Source organism: Podarcis cretensis, assembly GCF_951804945.1.
Source record: "Podarcis cretensis genome assembly, chromosome: 16".
NCBI lineage: Eukaryota > Metazoa > Chordata > Lepidosauria > Squamata > Lacertidae > Podarcis > Podarcis cretensis.
The window spans coordinates 8,267,837-8,280,140 of record NC_137186.1 but is presented as its reverse complement, the minus strand read 5'-3'; positions in this window follow the sequence as shown (position 1 = coordinate 8,280,140).

Genomic DNA, 12,304 nt, shown 5'->3' with positions numbered 1-12,304 from the left:
AGCAGCTAAAGTGATGCTTCAGGTTAAGAACAGTTTCAGGTTAAGTACGAACCTCAGGAACGAATTAAGTACTTAACCCGAGGTACCACTGTACTGGGAGGGTTCTTAAACAGCAGAGATGGAAAATCAGTGACCCTCCATACATTACTGGACCACAACTCCTGCCATTCTTGGCTCTTGGATATGCTGGTTGCAGACCTTCCAACTGTCCCCATTTTCCAGGGACAGTCCCAGATTTACAGAAGCCGGCCTGGTTTCTGATTTGATCCTGGAATGTCCCCCTTTTCCTTTAAGGTAAAGGGACCCCTGACCATTAGGTCCAGTCGCAGGCGACTCTGGGATTGCGGTGCTCATCTTGCTTTACTGGTTGAGGGAGCCGGCGTTTGTCTGCAGACAGTTTTTCCAGGTCATGTGGCCAGCATGACTTAGCTGCTTCTGGCGAAACCAGAGCAGTGTACAGAAACACCATTTACCTTCCCACTGGAGCGGTATCTATTTATCTACTTGCACTTTGACATGCTTTTGAACTGCTAGGTTGGCAGGAGTTGGGACCGAACAACGGGAGCTCACCCAATCGTGGGGATTCAAACCGCCAACCTTCTGATCAGCAAGCCCAAGAGGCTCAGTGGTTTAGACCACAGTGCCACCCGCGTCCCTCCCCTTTTCCTTAGGATGTCCATATTTTCATTGGAAGAATGTTGGAGGGTATGGAGCTATGCGACCCCAGAGCCAAGGAGATAAGTAACTATATAACTTTTAGAAGACGTCTGAAGGCAGCCCTGTATACTCCAGTCAGATGGGTGGAATAATAATAATAATAGCTGCTGTTGTTATTGTTGTTATTGTTACTATTGGAATAGAACATCCCTATTTTCACCAGAGAAATGTAGGAGGCTATGTGGTTATTCCTATAGTTCCATGGGCTTTACAAGAAGCCCATATGACTCCCTTGTTACAACAGCTCCACTGGCTATTGGTCTGTTTCTAGGGACAATTCAAAGTGCTGCTTATGGTCAATAAAGCCCTATACCACGGGATATGGGTGGTGCTATGGTCTAAACCAGGCATGGCCAAACTTGGCCCTCCAGCTATTTTGGGATGACAATTCCCATCATCCCTGAGCACTGGTCCTGTTAGCTAGGGATGATGGGAGTTTTAGTCCCAAAACAGCTGGAGGGCCAAGTTTGGCCATGCCTGGCTAAACCACTGAGCCTCTTGGGCTTGCTATTCAGAAGGTTGGCAGTTTGAATTCCCGCGAGGGGATGAGTTCCCATCCCATTGCTCTGTCCCAGCTCCTGCCAACCTAGCAGTTTGAAAGCACGCCCATGCAAGTAGATAAATAGATACTTCTTTGGCGGAAAGGTAAATGGTACTTCTGTGCGCTCTGGTTTCCGTCACTGTGTTCCGTTGTGCCAGAAGCGGTTTAGTCATACTGGCCACATGACTTGGAAAGCTGTCTGCGGACAAATGCCAGCTCCCTCGGCCTGAAAGCGAGACGAGCACTGCAACCCCATAGTCGCCTTTGACTGGACTTAACCGTCCAGGGGTCCTTTACCTTTTACTTTTATACCAGAGCTTTCCCAATTTTTCATGTTGGTGACAAACTTTTTAGACGTGCATCATATTGTGACATGGTAATTCAGTTTTACTAGCTAACTGGAGGTTAAACTAACCCCTTTCCAGTCCCGGGAGGAGCGTAGGGACCATTCGCATGACACACCTACACACTGCAGCTGACACACTAACTTGTCAAGCCACACAGTTTGGAAAGCTCTGCCAGTGTGGTGTAGTGGTTAAGAGCGGTAGACTCGTAATGTGGTGAACTGGGTTTGAGTCCCTGCTCCTCCACATGCAGCTGCTGGGAGACGTTGGGCTAGTCACACTTCTTTGAAGTCTCTCAGCCCCACGCACCTCACAGAGTGTTTGTTGTGGGGGAGGAAGGGAAAGGAGAATGTTAGCCGCTTTGAGACTCCTTAAAGGTAAAGGTAAAGGGACCCCTGACCATTAGGTCCAGTCGTGGCTGACTCTGGGGTTGCGGCGCTCCTCTCGCTTTATTGGCTGAGGGAGCCGGCGTACAGCTTCCAGGTCATGTGGCCAGCATGACTAAGTCGCTTCTGGCGAACCAGAGCAGCGCATGGAAACGCCGTTCACCTTCCTGCCAGAGCGGTACCTATTTATCTACTTGCACTTTGACGTGCTTTCGAACTGCTAGGTTGGCAGGAGCTGAGACTGAGCAACAGGAGCTCACCCTGTCGCAGGGATTCGAACCACCGACCTTCTGATTGGCAAGTCCTAGGCTCTGTGGTTTAACCCACAGTGCCAGCCGCGTTCCTTGAGACTCCTTAGGGTAGTGATAAAGCGGGATATCAACTCCAAACTCTTCTTCTTCTTCCCTGTACAGTTAGGCCCACGCGATCTGAAGGACCATAGTCTCCTAGATACATTGTTCTCCCCATCCTCATTTAATGCCCACATAAACCCTGTGAGGTAGGTTAGTCTGAGAGGTAGCAGCTGGCCCAAAGTCACCCAGGGAGCTTCATGGCTGAGTGGGGACTAGAACCCTGGTCTTGCAGCTCCCAGCCTGATGCTCCAACCACTACACTGCACTAGACCCACACTTCTCAGGATTCCCTGTCAGGGACCACCTCCCATTGGTCAGACCAGAGCAACCATTGCAGTACAAATCCTGCAATAAAACACACAGGGAAGAATGACTTTGAGAAGGCAGACTGATGCTTGTGCATAAATTTTAATAATATCTTGCCATCAGCCCAGAGCAATACATTGGAAGAAAATATATATTGTAAGGGGGAAAGGGTGAATTGGATGATTCAATGTGCTATTTTGGATACATCATAAATATAGGGGAAATTAGGTTGCAAAGAAGGTTTTTTTTCCAGACAGGACTCTTCAGCTGAGCGCTCACAAGGTCTGTCAGGGTGAGACACACAGACATCCATTGGCTAGCGATGTTCTGAGCTGATGACTAGATGAGTGTCCATTGATGTTGACAGGACTAGATGGGCTGGGGTCCTGTGTGCCCTGGAAACATCGATTCCCAGATTTTCTGTTCTTCTCAGCTTGCCTTTTTGAAAGAGGTAGGAAAGTATTTGCTAGAATGGAGCCGACAGCAAAGATGGATGGAAAATGAATGGGGTCATAAATATCAGACCATGCTTCCATATTCCATTCCTTCCCTCCTACCCTTCTCCTTGCGGGGACTTCTCTGGGTAGGCTGTGGCAGACGTCGCTTAACAGCATGGGGGGTCCTGCTTAGGGGGGCAGCATTGCTGAGGAGGGGGGCAGTACTGCTGAGGAGGGGGGCTGGACTTCTGGGGAGGGGGGCAGCACTTCTGCTGAGGAGGGCAGCACTTCTGCTGAGGGGGGCAGCACTGCTGAGGTGGTGGGCAGCATTTCTGAGGCGTCTTCTTGCATTGAGGAGGAGGTGGGCAAGTTTGCTTGCATTGCTGACTTTGGTAAGACATCTTCTGCTGATTTAGAGAAGCCTGGAAGACAAAGAGAGAGATCTTTAATATAGAACAACAACAACAACAACAACAACGATTTATTATTTATACCCGGCCCATCTGGCTGCACCTTCCCAGACACTGGGCGGCCTCCAACAAAACATCAAAATACCATAATGCATCAAACATTAAAAGCTTCCCTAAAGAGGGCTGCCTTCAGATGTCTTCTAAAAGTCTGGTAGTTGTTCTTCTCTTTGAACATCTGATGGGAGGGCGTTCCACAGGGCGGGCGCCACTACCGAGAAGGCCCTCTGCCCAGTTCCCTGTAAGTTGACTTCTTGCAGGTAGGGAACTGCCAGAAGGGCCTTGGTGCTGGACCTTAGTGTCCGGGTAGAATGATGGGGGTGGAGACGCTCCTTCAGATATACTGGACCGAGGCCGTTTAGGGCTTTAAAGGTCAGCACCAACACTTTGAATTGTGCTTGGAAACGCACTGGGAGCCAATGTAGGTCTTTCAAGACCGGTGTTATGTGGTCTCGGCAGCTGCTCCCAGTCACCAGTCTAGCTGCCGCATTCTGGATTAGTTGTAGTTTCTGGGTCACCTTCAAAGGTAGCCCCACGTAGAGCGCATTGCAGTAGTCCAAGCGGGAGATAACCAGAGCATGCACCACTCTGGCGAGACAGTCTGCGGGCAGGTAGGGTCTCAGCCTGTGTACCAGATGGAGCTGTTAGACAGCTGTCCTGGACACAGAATTGACCTGCACCTCCATGGACAGCTGTGAGTCCAAAATGACTCACAGGCTGCGTACTTGGTCCCTTCAGGGGCACAGTTACCCCATATACTATACTATATATATATATATTTAAAATACAGCATTGATCTTGGAAGTGTTTGCAAATAACAAAAATACTACCCAATGCATGAACTTTCAGTGGTGTGAAATTCAAAGAACCAGGGACCAGAACCACCTTATATATTTAGGCCTCGTTTGCACTGTACATTTGAAGAAGTATCACATCATTTGAGGAAAGTCATGGCTTCAACTAAAGAATGGTAGGAACTATAGTTTGTCAAGTGCTCTCACAATTTCCAGAGATCTCTGGAAAGAGGGAGGGGTTGATAAACCACTCTGGGAATTGTAGCTCTCTGAGGGGAATAGGGAGTCTCCTCTCAGCATCATAACAACCTACGTTTCCCAGCATTCTTTGGGAGGGAATCCATTACTTTCCACTCCTACCCTAGGTCACATTCACTATGAATGAAAACCACTATTGCTACCACTTTGAACAGTCATGGCGTAGAACTGCCTTTGACCAATCATGTCCCAAACAATCAGGGATCACATATTAAATGCACCTACAGAGGTGTAAGGGATGTGGGTGGCGCTGCGGGTTAAACCACAGAGCCTACGACTTGCTGATCAGAAGGTCGGTGGTTTGAATCCCTGCAACAGGGTGAGCTCCCATTGCTTGGTCCCAGCTCCTGCCAACCTAGCAGTTCGAAAGCACCTCAAAGTGCAAGTAGATAAATAGGTACCGCTCTGGCGGGAAGGTAAATGCCGTTTCCGTGTGCTGCTCTGGTTAACCAGAAACAGCTTTGTCATGTTGGCCACACGACCCGGAAGTGGTACGCCGGATCCCTTGGCCAATAAAGCAAGATGAGTGCCGCAACCCCAGAGTCGGTCAAGACTGGACCTAATGGTCAGGGGTCCCTTTACCTTTACCTTTAAAGAGGTGTAAAGCAGGAATGGGGAGCCCAGGACCCTCCGTATGTTGTTGGAACCCAACTCTCAACAACCCACGCCAGCACTGGCCAATGGTTAGGGATGATGGAAGTTGTAGTTGCAACAATGTCCTTGGACTCAAGCTCCCATCAGGGATGATGGGAGATGAACTCCAGTGACATCTGAAGTTCCTCAGGTTCCCCACCCCTGCTTCAGGGAAAACCACAGCTTTGCAAGTCACCATTTGGATCACCTCTGGGAAATATGAGACCACAGTGGTAGATCACCTGACTTACAGCAGAAAGTACCGGGCTCTGTCCCTAGCATTTCCAAGTAGGGCAAGGAAAATCTCCCCATCTGAAACCCTAGAGAGTCACTGTGAATCAGTGTTAACAATACCAGGCTAGATGGACCAATGCTCCAAGCCAGTATATAAGGCAACTTCCCATGTTCCATCCAACAGGAGTGTCAACTTGGCCCTGCGACCGTGAGTGCCTGGGGCCATGATTGCCATTTATTTATTTAATTTTATTTATACCCCACCCTCCCCGGCCAAGACCGGGCTCAGGGGCGGCTAACAGCAAGTATAAAAACAATGGATTAAAATACTACTTAAAAACAGGATTAAAATACAACTTAAAATGCAGCCTCATTTCAGTGGAAGCCCGGATCAAAAACTGTTTGGGAGGAGAAAACGTCAAATCTTCACCAAGGCCAACTATCCAGACTGGTCCTACATGGGCCAGAAAAAAGCCAAGGAAGTCCCCAAATAGGGGTTCCATCACAGAAGGAAAAGGAAAGAGGGGAAGGGGATCAGGTTTATTCCAAGCCAAAGGCCAGGCGGAACAACTCTCTCTTACAGGCCCTGCGGAAAGAAATCAGATCCTGCAGGGCCCTGGTCTCATGAGACAGAGCGTTCCACCAGGCTGGAGCCAGTGTTGAGCCATGAAGCTTGCATGGCCCTGGCACTGAAATTTGTGGTTGCCCAGCCCCTTCATGGGGAATTTTGTGGGTGCTCGGGCACCCAGGGCCCCAAGGAGTTGGCACCTACGCCACCCACAGTTTCCCCTGCTGAAACCACCATCTTAAAACCAGTCTTCACAACAAAAGCAGCCATTGCGAAAAAAACCACCCCCAAAACATAACTATCAGTACTGCTTACCCAAGCTGAGACACGGTCAACACTCAAGTGGTCAGGTAGCAAAGTGGAATGAGGAGCCTGCAGAGGTGATGTCTTATATATATGCCAACATTAAGTTCCTGTTTGCATCGGAAGAATTTCACTCACCTGTCCAAAATAAATAAATAAATCAAAAATCAAAAGGGGAACACCCTCTCCAGTCGTTGAGTAGATCTTAATTTGTGATCTTAATTTGTTTGTGTGCATCAGCAGGGTAGTCATGGAGGAAGATTGCATGATCACTTGGGAAGGAGAGTCCGTTTATTTATTTATTTTCTTCCCCAACAGAAGCTCCACCTAATTGTTAACTGGATGATGATAATACCTTTGGCCACTGTCGGCCGCATCATCCTCTGAGCACTGCTTTCTGAGAAAGAGAAAAGCATTTCCTCAATCCATTATGCATCATAAATGATGGGTGAGCATTCATGTTAGAAACATCAATTGTCTCGCTGTTTACGGGAACTCAGTGCATAATTTCCACTGAACTTCAGTCCTCTTCCTCTAGCCCCAACGCCCAGAGATCCCATAACTTTATTTGATTGGGGGGTCCTGTAGATTTTAAAAAAAGTGTGGATTGTACTAAACCTTTCCTGTCCTCAGCCCTCATCTGCACTGTGCATTTGTTGTTGTTGTTTAGTCGTTTAGTCGTGTCCGACTCTTCGTGACCCCATGGACCAGAGCACACCAGGCACTCCTGTCTTCCACTGCCTCCTGCAGTTTGGTCAAACTCATGCTGGTAGCTTTGATAACACTATCCAACCATCTCGTCCTCTGTTGTCCCCTTCTCCTTGTGCCCTCCATCTTTCCCAGCATCAGGGTCTTTTCCAGGGAGTCTTCTCTTCTCATGAGGTGGCCAAAGTACTGGAGCCTCAGCTTTAGGATCTGTCCTTCCAGTGAGCACTCAGGGCTGATTTCCTTCAGAATGGAGAGGTTTGATCTTCTTGCAGTCCATGGGACTCTCAAGAGTCTCCTCCAGCACCAGAATTCAAAAGCATCAATTCTTCGGCCATCAGCCTTCTTTATGGTCCAGCTCTCACTTCCATACATCACTACTGGGAGAACCATAGCTTTAACTATGCGGACCTTTGTTGGCAAGATGATGTCTCTGCTTTTTAAGATGCTGTCTAGGTTTGTCATCACTTTTCTCCCAAGAAGCAGGCGTTTTTTAATTTCATGGCTACTGTCACCATGCAGTGATCATGGAACCCAAGAAAGTAAAGTCTTTCACTGCCTCCATTTCTTTCCCTTCTATTTGCCAGGAGGTGATGGGCCCAGTGGCCATGATCTTAGTCTTTTTGATGTTGAGCTTCAGCCCATATTTTGCTCTCTCCTCTTTCACCCTCATTAAAAGGTTTTCCCTAGGATGTCCCTATTTTCATCGGAGAATTGTTGGAGGGTATGGAGTTATCCAACCCTCGAGCAATCCAAAGGCAGCTCTGTATAGGGAAGGGTTTTTTAAAAAATGTTTAATGTTTTATTATGTTTTTATATATGTTGGAATCCACTCAGAATGGCTGGGGCAAAACAATGATAATACTAATAATGGAATAGGACATCCGTCCCTATTTTCACCGAAGAAATGTTTGAGGGTATGAGATTTCCGCCCCCCATCGATTTCCAGCCACCTCTCCAAACATATTTGGCTTGGTTAGCTTGTTAATCTTGGCTTACTGAGGCCGCTTTTGAAGCACTTCAATTTGTTCTATTTTAATAGTTATAACCTGATTACCCATGTGCCTGTTGTTTTGAGTTGTCTTCCTGGTATGTTGGCGAAGTTCCTTTCGGCATTCCAGTATCACATTGGGAACAGTCAGTAACTTATTACTTTTTTTTACAGAAATATATAATAGGAATTAATTAAGGTTATTTGGCTCTGACAGGATATTAATTACTTAATTAAGGACATAAAGCTCTGACTGTGGGAGATTGCAGGAAATGGGGTGAAGCACATGAAAGTTTCATCACCTTTGGCAAGGCTCCCTTCCTTGTGATTCTCACAGTTTCTTTCACGTCCTCACCAGCCTTGATCATCCTTCGAAAATTGCTTCTGGGTGGGATTTTCAAGAAGCGGCTAAAATGTCCGGGAAAACACAGGAATATGGCAGCACACATTGGAAGTGTTGATTTTGAAAAAGAAGAAGAAAAAAGCTTAATTTTTGTGTCCGGATTTTCAGTTTTTGAAATATGGCAACCCAGACATGGCATATGCTGGAGGGGGAGAGATGGAATGGAGTGGGATGTCTGTGGGCATGGCCGGCTGGCATCCTTAAGAGGAAGGTGAAATACTGCAATAATACTGCAACACTTGTGACAAGTGCTGCTGGTTCATAGTAATCACCATCCCTCTTGGCACAATGATGTCACTGTTTGTAACCCAAGTCCCACACAGTTCTTGAACACGTCTTCCTTCATGACCACTCCAAAGCCCATGATGCAGTGTGGCCTGACAGGCAAAATATGCATGCACAGGAAATACACTTCGCTAAATGTGGTGTTTGTTTATAAAGTCTGCACAAAAACTCATTGTTAGTTTAGGGAATGCTTATTTTTGTAGTAATGCGTATTTTTGTAGGCAATTATGTTTCTCATAGGGATTGTGATGACTCAGGTTTTTTTGTTGCCATTGACAAATCTGTCAATTTCTGTTTCTCTCAGTTTCTTGTTTTACCAATATTAAGTTCAGTTCTCCCCATTTTTCACATTATCTTGTGGTGATTCCCCCCCTCTAAATCAGGCTTCCCCAACCTCGGCCCTCCAGATGTTCTTGGTCTACAACTCCCATGATCCCTAGCTAGCAGGACCAGTGGTCAGGGATGCTGGGAATTGTAGTCTCAAAGCATCTGGAGGGCTGAGGCTGAGGAAGCCTGCTCTAAATCCTCATGAAAATTAATCCTGCACAATTTCTAAAAGCCATTTACCCCAATTTACTGTATTTTTGCTTGTTGTTTTCACTAATATATGCTCTTTTATGTACAATGGCTGGTATCTAAGTCTGACTCAAAGTAAACCCATTTATATTAATGGATCCGAATCAGTCATGGTTAGTTACATTCAGTGGGTCTACTCTGAGTTAGGGGTACCATTGGATCCAATGCAATAATAATAGTACTAAGTGCATTGCATCATCCAGGAATCGTGATCAGGATATTCCCAACCCCTATGGGTCATAGCCAACTAATTTCTACTCAGAGTAAACCCACTGAAATGAATGAACCTAAGTTAAGCCACATTCACTTCATGTTCATTATGATACCACTTTAGATAACCATGGCTTCCCCACAAAGAATCATGGGAACTATAGTTTCTCAAGAGTGCTGATAGTTGTTAGGAGACCCCACTCCCTTTCCCCTCAAGGAGCTACAATTCCCAAAGCGGTTTAACAGTCAATCCCTCTTCACAGGGAACTCTGGGAATTGTAGCTCTTGTAAGGGGACTATGAACTTCATAGCAATTTTCATCACCCTTAACAAACTACAGCTCTCAGAATTCTTTATCTGCTTAAAGTGGTATCATAGTGCTTTAAATGTATAGCATGACAGTTGCCTGAGGCAAAAATATTCAGGGAAAGTTTTAGCAGTGGTTGCTATCCATGGCAATATGGGTAAGATTAAATATCTGTTGTTCAGTTCGGACAGGTCTGTAGAGCATCATACAGATAAATTTGAAGTTGCTCAGCTTTGACCAGATCATGAAGCCTCCCTTGATATTTGAGATTCTGTTTTTTATGCATGTTCTATTTACCGTAGCCAAGTGCTTATATATTTTTTATGTATAATTCTTAAGTAAATTTGACGTTCTTACCATTCTGTCTGGCTGCAGCCTACCTTTGGTTGCCTTATTAATAAATTTGAAATAAACATTTGATTAAAATGCAAACATTCCCAGTTATGCAGCTATTTTTAATTTTTTTTTTTGGGGGGGGCATTTTGTCAACTGGTTAGGTGATTTCCTGCGTTGAGCAAGCAACATGAGGCAGAAGACAGATGATGACAACGCTTCTTCCTTTCCAATGAATATCTAGGTGGGGTTCTCATTGACACAATGCATGGGCCCAGAAATGAACTCTTCTTCCCCAAAAGATAATGATACCTTGGAACATGACTGTTCTGATGCTGATGCTGCATGGACATGTCGAGATTGCAAAAGCATCCTTTACTCAGCCAGGTGAAACATCTCCCCCCCCCCCACTTTTCCTTACTCAATCAAACCAACGTATGAAGTGAGTGTATAAAAGGTCCCTCACTCCCTAGGACTCTTCACTAAACTTTGCTTCTCGTGGTTGATTAAGCCTTGACTGAACGTCATATCAGGTAAGTAGAATTAGTTAGCCTTTTTTTGGCTGGGAAGTTGCATGTTCCTGACGAAGCTAGATTTCAGGACATAGCAGTCTTCTCCAGTTTGGTGACTTCAAGATGTTGTTTGACTCCAGCTCCCAGCAGCCCCAGCAGCCAGCATAGTCAAGGGAGATGGGAGTTGGAGTCCTGCCTTTGCATTAGAAGAATGAAGTGTTGCGATGGAGGTAACCTAGGTGCAGGAAAGGCATTAGCTTATTTAAGGGAGAGGGAAGCTGTGATCCTCCTGATGTGGCTGGACCCCAATTCCCATCATTCCCAATGGCCAATGGCCAGGGTTGATGAGAGATGGGACCCAGCAACATCTTGAGGGACAGGTTCCCCAGCCCTGTCTTAGACAATTGGCCCAACCAATCAGGGATCCCATGTAAAATGCACTTGTGGAGGTGTAAAGGAGGTGTTGTTGTGCTACAGCTCCCATTAGTCACAACCAGCATGGGCAATGGTCAGGGATGATGGGGTTTGTCTAGGGGGCAGCAAGTTGGGGAGGTCTAGGATGTATCTTCAGGAGAAAGCAGAGGTGACTGGAAAGTTTACTCAGAATTAAGCCCCACCAAACTCAGTGGGATATTACCTAGTTAATGTACCTAGGTTAGCAGCCTCAGACATGCCTAATGTCATCGTTCAGAATTATAATTATTATTTACTAATGTTCTCCACCAAGGAGGCAGATCATGGGAAAACCATTCACATAGTGTATCTTAATTCATTGAAGGATTTGTCAATGATATGCTTGTTGATAAGTAGGGAATACATGGGCAGGGTGATGCTACTGTAAGGTGGATGGAAAGTTGGTTGAGCAACCCAACACAGTCATTGTGGAATGCCCTTGTCTCTGATGAAGCTTCACCCAACCATTGCTTCAGATGCTTATAAGGCCTCTCTTTTTGCTCTGCACCAAAGGATTGGACCCTGCTATTACTGAATTCTTGTTTTCAATCTGTATTTTCTTTTTTAATAATACTGGCCCCATCTGTGCTAGACATCTAAAATTGTTAGGGGACCCCAGTTCCCTGCACAGAGCTACAATCCCCAGAGCTCCCTGGGATTGTTGGTTAAATTGGTCTGGGATTTGTAGCTCTGAAAGGGGAATAGTGTTCTCCTTACAACTCTCAGCACCCTTCACAAGCTACAGTTCCCAGGATTCTTTGGGAGAAGACATGACTCTCCAGCAGGTTCCCCACCCCTGATTTAAAGTTGACACCTATCAAGACATGCCCACTTATTCCATTAATTGTTTATTTTTCCCTTCCATTTTGCTAATCTTCTGAAGCATCAGTGCAATCAGTAGTGGTGAATCACATTCTTTTTCTTTCTCCTCCAAATTTCTCCAGCAATCCAAGATGTCACAGCAGCAGCAACAGTGCAAGCAGCCTTGCCAGGTTCCTCCTCAGTGTTGTCCTCCTCAGCAGGACTGTCTCCCTCCACAGCAAAAGTGTCCTCCTCAGCAGGACTGTCTCCCTCCACAGCAAAAGTGTCCTCCTCAACAGGATTGCCTCCCTCCACAGCAAAAGTGTCCTCCTCAACAGACCCAGGATCCAAAGTGCTGCTAAGAAACCCCTGAAATAAACAGCCAAA